Source organism: Paroedura picta, chromosome 9, assembly GCF_049243985.1.
Source record: "Paroedura picta isolate Pp20150507F chromosome 9, Ppicta_v3.0, whole genome shotgun sequence".
Taxonomy (NCBI): Eukaryota; Metazoa; Chordata; class Lepidosauria; order Squamata; family Gekkonidae; genus Paroedura; species Paroedura picta.
Genome location: NC_135377.1, coordinates 75816037 through 75823638, shown reverse-complemented (window position 1 = coordinate 75823638; position 7602 = coordinate 75816037). Strand labels below are relative to the sequence as shown.

The following is a 7602-nucleotide window of genomic DNA, read 5'->3' as shown; positions in this document are numbered from 1 at the left end:
TGAGGAGTAAACCTGACATAAAGAACCACAGAGAAACTGTTCCTCTTATTGCTGTTATGTGCGAAGTCGTGTCCGACCCATCGCGACCCCATGGACAATGATCCTCCAGGCCTTCCTGTCCTCTACCATTCCCCGGAGTCCATTTAAGTTTGCACCTACTGCTTCAGTGACTCCATCCAGCCACCTCATTCTCTGTCGTCCCCTTCTTCTTTTGCCCTCGATTGCTCCCAGCATTAGGCTCTTCTCCAGGGAGTCCTTCCTTCTCATGAGGTGGCCAAAGTATTTGAGTTTCATCTTCAGGATCTGGCCTTCTAAAGAGCAGTCAGGGTTGATCTCCTCTAGGACTGACCGGTTTGTTCGCCTTGCAGTCCAAGGGACTCTCAAGAGTCTTCTCCAGCACCAGAGTTCAAAAGCCTCAATTCTTTGACGCTCGGCCTTCCTTATGGTCCAACTTTCGCAGCCATACATTGCAACTGGGAAGACCATAGCCTTGACTAAACGCACTTTTGTTGGCAGGGTGATGTCTCTGCTTTTTAGAATCATAGAATCATAGAATCATAGAGTTGGAAGGGGACATACAGGCCATCTAGTCCAATCCCCTGCTCAACGCAGGATTAGCCCTAAGCATCCTAAAGCATCCAAGAAAAGTGTGTATCCAACCTTTGCTTGAAGACTTCCAGTGAGGGGGAGCTCACCACCTCCTTAGGCAGCCTATTCCACTGCTGGACTACTCTGACTGTGAAAAACTTTTTCCTGATATCTAGCCTATATTGTTGTACTTGAAGTTTAAACCCATTACTGCGTGTCCTCTCCTCTGCAGCCAGCAGAAACAGCATCCCGCCCTCCTCCAAGTGACAACCTTTCAAATACTTAAAGAGGGCTATCATGTCCCCTCTCAACCTCCTTTTCTCCAGGCTGAACATTCCCAAGTCCCTCAACCTATCTTCATAGGGCTTGGTCCCTTGGCCCCAGAAAGTACCGGGCCGAGCACCAAGCCCTGAGGTACCCCGCTACTCACCTCTCTCCAGTCTGATGAAACACCATTGACAACAACTCTTTGAGTGCGGTTAACCAATTCCCTATCCACCTAACGATCTGAAAATCCAGATTGCAGTCCTTCAACTTATCCATCAGAACATCATGGGGAACCTTGTCAAAAGCTTTACCAAAATCCAAGTAAATGACATCAACCGAATTTCCCCGATCCAGCAAACCTGTTACTTGGTCAAAAAAGGAAACTAGGGGCCTTTACGCACGGGGATCTTTGTTGCAAATTGTTTGCGGAATGAAAAATCACCATTTAAAATAGTGGAATTCGTCGTTATGCATACCTGCCTTTGTAGTGGAATCAGTTGCGTTTTTTAGCGTTTCCCACAGGCTTCCGGTCTCGGCAGAAATCGCTAGAAAGGAAGCGCTATTGCCAAGCTCGTCCCGCCCCTGGCCGTCAAGCAGCCAATGGGCAGCCGTTAGCATGCTCCCAAACAGCCCCTTTCCCTTTAAGAAAGGTTTAAAAAAAAAAAAAACAGACCCATAGCAACGAATCTAGGTAGATTCGTTGCAACGGAGAGACCCATCCAGCTGCCTAATGTGAGCTGTCGTTTGATCGTATGATCGTTGCCACGCTGCCTCGAGTGATAAACCCCCTCTCCCTCTCACGGGCCCGATTTTCGGCTGAATTAATGTGTAAAAAATAAAGGGACTTTATTTCAGCAAACGGGCTTTTATGTGGTTTGTGCTTAGTGACTAAAGGTAAAGGACTGAAGCCAGGGAAGCCTCTAAACAGAAAGAGGCTCGCTGGTGCGTTTATCCCCGCTCGCATGGAGAAAAAAAAATGGCGATCGCTTCGCCGGAAGTTTGGAGGACAGGCTCAGGAGGAGGGACTTTGAAGAAACTGCAACAATGGTAACGCACAGGTCTTTATTGCTAGTGTTACAGATTGTTTGCAAGAGTGTAGCGCTTTCCGGAGGGTGAATCCACTTTTTGGGATTCCCCTGAAAGCGCTACAACGAAGCGCTTTTTGCTGATCGGTTTCAGGAGTGTTGCAGATTGTCTACGACGTCGTGCGTTAAGGCAAATCAATAGCGTTTCCAATTAGCAACCATTGTGCGATTTTGAAGCCGTGCAAAAAGCCCCTAGGTTGGTCTGGCAGGACCTGTTGGAGACAAATCCATGCTGACTTCCTTGGATCACCAAATTGTCCTCCAGATGTTTGCAGATCGCTCCCTTTAATATCTGCTCCATTATCTTCCCCACAACAGACTCACTGGTCTGTAGTTTCCTGGATCATCCTTCCTCCCTTTTTTGTAGATTGGAATAACGTTTGCTCTTTTCCAGTCCTCCGGGACATCTCCAGTCCTTAAAGAGGTTCCGAAGATGATGGACAAGGGCTGTGCAAGTTCTCTGGAAAGTTCTTTGAGTACTCTCGGGTGCATTTCATCCGGACCAGGGGATTTGAACTCATCCAGTGCAGCTAAATGCCTCTCGACAACCTCTCTATCCATGTTAACCTGCCACCCAGACACTATCGTTTGGCTACGGCCATCTCTAGATGTGCCTGAACACTTTGACCTGTGGGAAAAAACACATGTAAAATAGGCACTAAGCCTTTCTGCTTTCTCTGCATCTTTTGTTAGAGTTTGTCCATCCGCACCCAACAGTGGGCCTATTGCCTCCTTGACTTTACGTTTTTAGGATGCTGTCTAGATTTGCCATAGCTTTCCTCCCCAGGAGCAAGCGTCTTTTAATTTCTTTGCTGCAGTCCCCATCTGCCGTGATCTTGGAGCCCAGGAAAATAAAATCTGTCACTATCTCCATTTCTTCCCCATCTATTTCCCAGGAATTGAGAGGGCCGGATGCCATGATCTTTGTTTTTTTGATGTTGAGTTTCAAGCCAACTTTTGCACTCTCCTTCTTCACCCGCATCAACAGGCTCTTTAGTTCCTCTTCACTTTCTGCCATTAGAGTGGTATCATCTGCATATCTGAGGTTGTTGATATTTCTCCCTGCAATCTTGATCCCAATTTGTGACTCCTCTAATCCCGCATTTCTCATGATGTGCTCTGCATACAAGTTAAATAGGCAAGGCGACAGTATACAGCCTTGCCGAACTCCTTTCTCAATTTTGAACCAGTCAGTGATTCCATGTTCAGTTCTCACTGTTGCTTCTTGACCTGCATATAAATTTCTCAAGAGACAAATAAGATGCTCTGGTATTCCCATCTCTTTAAGAACTTGCCACAATTTGTTGTGCTCCACACAATCAAAGGCTTTAGCATAGTCAATGAAGCAGAAGTAGACGTTCTTCTGGTACTCTCTAGCTTTCTCCATGATCCAGCGTATGTTGGCAATTTGATCTCTAGTTCCTCTGCCTCTTCAAAATCCTGCCTGTACTTCTGGAAGTTCTCGGTCCACATATTGCTGGAGCCTAGCTTGTAGAATTTTGAGCATAACTTTGCTAGCATGAGAAATTAGTGCAATGGTGCGGTAGTTTGAACATTCTTTGGCATTGCCCTTCTTTGGGATTGGAATGTAAACTGACCTTTTCCAATCCTGTGGCCATTGTTGAGTGTTCCTCTTATAGGAGACGGTGATTCTGGAACAGCACTGTTCAGAAAAAGAAATCATACACACATCAATAAAGAATCATAAACATTTCTTTGATAGCAGTGGAAGATGTTTGAAAACCATTTATATAGCATGCTGATTAATGTGTTATTTATACAAGACAAAAATATATCTGTTTCATTATGAATTATAGGATCTTCTGATTGAAAATTCTGGCAGTTGTCCCAAATGCATTTACTCCAGTGGACAGCCACCGACAATAATTTGGTTCTAAACAGCTCTGTTGGGACATATTATTCCCTTGTTAGGCTGTTGTTTTAAAATGCTAGAACTCATGTTATGACAGAATTTCCAGCCAAATTGTGCCAAAGTGCATGAGAGAGAGCACCTCCACTACCTCCAATTGCCTGGTGATCTCTGGCCCCAAGGAAGCCCGCTTGACCTCAACCAGGGCCAGAGCTTTCTCCATCCTTGCCCTCACCTAGTGGAAAGAGCTCCCAGAGGAGATCATGGCCCTTGTGGAGCTAGAACCATTCTGCAGGGCCTGAAAAAGGGAGCTTCTCCACCGGGCATTTGGTTGAGGTCATTCCCAGCCCCAGGGAAGCACGCCTAGACCGAGGCCCCCCTGGCAATCATCAGACCTCCTTCTCCATCCCGCTAGTACTGGGAGTTGGGAGTGGGTTTCCCGTCATGTGGGTTTTTATGTTTTTAATGGATGTTTTAATGGGGATTTTATGCTGTAACCCAGCACGAGCTGGTCAGGGAGTGGCGAGGAATAAATCGATGATGACGATGATGATGATAATGATAATAATAATAACCTGAACCAATCACCTTTCATTGGTCCCCAAGCCTCCTTCCCATGAAGCCACCGGCAGATTTATTGGCATAAAATTGCAAAGAATAAAATGAAAATTTCAAACAGTTTCAGATGTAAAATCTATCGTAAAAGATTTTCTTTTAAAATTGCCAGTAAAAACTTTGCTACTTTTATAATAGTTGCTGTGTCCCTCACATTTAGTATCATTTTAATCCAGTGTTTCTCGTTAACACAGCTGAATTTCAATTTTTCAAATAATTAGCTAACGGGCGATGAAATACTTCAAACCTAGGACACACCAGAAGTATATGGTGCAACGTGTCAGGGACACTACATCCATGTAAACAGTCTCTCTCCTGAGGAGGAATCTTCAAAAATCTACGTTGGGTGACATTTGAGGGAAAGATGTTTAAGCGAGCTACTAGAAATGCTCTTCTTAACTGGTGTGTCTCCAAAATTTGGAGATACATGGGCATGGATTTGCAAGATATGGGAATATCCCAGAAGTGGGAAGCATGCCAGCGATGCAAACTCACATGTGCAGTTGCCGCGCATGCGCCCCCTGGTGGTGAAAATGCGCATGTACAGGAACTGCTTTTGCATGTTTGCGCGCAGCTGCCGCATGGCGCACGGCCCGTCGGCTCTCCTCTCACCCCGGAGGCGGTCCCTGACCACAGAAAGGTTGGGGACCGCTGTAAGTCCCTTCCAATTCCATGATTCTGTGATTCTATTCCCAATGAACCCACTCTCCATCATGTTCTTCTTTGGTTTTGCCCCTCTGATTCTCAGAAATCGTTTCCAGGATCTGCCTGTAGATAGTGACTCTGGACTACAGGAAGAAGGGCTATTCCCCCAACAACCTCGAAGCTTACAGGCCCCTCCGGATGAGAGGACTAGCTCTTCTGCTCCCCAATGTATTGGAACTAGGAGACATATAGTGGTAATTGGGGATTCCCTATTGAGAGGAGGAGAAGTGAAAGTATGTCCACCGGACTTGTTGTCTTGAGAGGTATGCTGCCTACCTGGTGTGAGAATCAGGGATGTCACGGAAAGGGTGGGAACTCTTGTAAAGTGCAAGGACAGATGTCCCTTCCTGCTCATTCAGGTGGGAACAAATGATACTGCCCACTGCTGCAGTGTGGAGCATAAGAAATGAGACTACGTGGCCTTGGGGGAAAAGTGGAAACTTGAGAGGGCAGGTTGTGTTTTCATCGCTTCTTCCTGTTTAAGGCCGAGGCTTAGGAAGGGAAAGAAAAACAATGCAGAAAAATAACTGGCTGTGTCATTTTGTTTGTTTGTTTATTATATTTCTGTACCACCACTCAGCATTTGCAGGCTTGGGGTGGTTCATAAACCTATCATAAAACAATATCTCAACAATAAAACATCCTTACTAAAAAATTCCACTTAAAGACTAAATGTTTTTAACAATAATAATGATAATATGATGGTAAAATGTATAGGATTTTCCCTCCAACATTTCTATATGTGACCAAGGATGGTAGATAAGAAAGATAGCTCAGCGGATTAATCCTTAAACTTAAGCCTAGAGGGTAGGGCAGCCCATTCTTAAACCCCAAGAGTTTAGCCCAACCTCAACCTTGTGGAAGAGCTCTTTGCAGGCCCGCTGGAACATCAAGAGGTGTGTTTGGGCTCACAGCTCTTCAGGGAGCTTGTTCCACCAGGTAGGGGTCAGGACTGAAAAGGCCTGCCTCCCAGGGTCCCGGGACCATTAGCAGGTTCATACCCACAAAGTGCCCTGAGGGGAGCATAAGGAGGCAAGTGGTCCTGTAGGTAGGCTGGACCCAAGCCGCATATAGCATTACAGAAACCTGGTGGGATAACTTTCAAAACTGGAATAATTGAGGGGTAAAACTTATTTAAAGGAGACAGAGAAATAAAGGATGAGGATATCACTATATATCACTATATGTTAAGAATAATCATATACTTGTGAAGAAATATATGTGTCTGAGCATGAGCGTTCAATTGTGAGTCTTTGGGTTAAATGAAAGGAGTAGGAAACAATAGTATTATTGTCTACTATAGACAATCAGGCCAAGCAGAGGACTTGAATGAGATACTGCTAGACCAGATTACAAAGTTCTCAGAGAGACGGGACCTAGTGGTCATGAGAGATTTCAATTACCCAGATATTTTTATTTTTATTATTTCAATTTTTAGCCCACTGTTCCCAAAACTCGCGGCGAGTTACATAAAATCCAATATATCAAAATACAACAAAACACATTAAAAACCCATTAAAACACACATTAAGATTCCATACTTCCAGATGCTTAAAAAACCCTGCTTAGTGCAATAACTTTCACAGGGAGCCTGGGGGTTTGATGTTCAAAGCCAGGTGTAAATGCTCTGGCCAGAGAGGGGACATGAATCTTGGCTCTAGCACTTGCCCTGACCATAGACCTGGTGGAAGAGCTCCATCTATTGGAAGACCATTTCTGCTGAAAATGAAAAGTCCAATTAATCCTTGACTTGTCTTGCTCACAACTTCATTTTCCAGAAAGTGGAAGGGGCAAGCAGGGGCAACCAGACTTGATTCTCACCACAAGGAACTGATAAGAACAGATACTACACTTGATCTTAGCCAAAAGGCCGAGAAAAACTGGCTGACAATGTAAATGTTGCAGGGGCTATTGGTAGTAGAGACCATGTGATTTTGGACTTTATGATCTTGGCGAAGAGAAAATCTGCATACAGTCACACATACAAGTCACACATACAAGTTGGATGTCAGGAGATCAAATTTTAACAAACGTAAAATTGTTTTGGGTACAATCCCACATTCAGAAAAATTTAAGGAGATGGAAGGCCATGAAGTTTGGGCGTTTCTCAAGAGTGAAATACTGTGAGGATCTTCAATTGCCCAGAAAAACAATTTCTTGACATGTAGCAAAAGATTTCATTTATTAAGCAAGAAAGCACTCTCATCAAGACATTGCTGAAACTGAGGCCAAGGATCAGGTCTTCACATATATCTCACACCCTGTTCCCCCTCTCATAGGAATCCAGCAAAAGCCGGAGAACATCAAACAGCCTTAACACTCAGAAAGAGAATTTGGCTCGAAGAGGGGTGGGGGGAAGGAGCAGATGGGTTTCCTAGGATGAGAAAGAAGGGAGGGGTGGAAATGCAGGAAATATCATCAAGGGCCATAAGCCAAAGCAAAGGAGACAAGCTCCTACATGGGTGATACTCT

General features: G+C 44.8%; 1 non-coding gene across 1 annotated transcript; it reads right to left on the bottom strand.

The window, feature by feature from the left end:
• Nucleotides 1-6830: 6830 nt before the first annotated feature.
• Nucleotides 6831-7012, bottom strand: LOC143845287 (U2 spliceosomal RNA). The gene has a single exon (XR_013234342.1). It is a non-coding gene; the product is annotated as a U2 spliceosomal RNA (small nuclear RNA).
• Nucleotides 7013-7602: the final 590 nt, after the last annotated feature.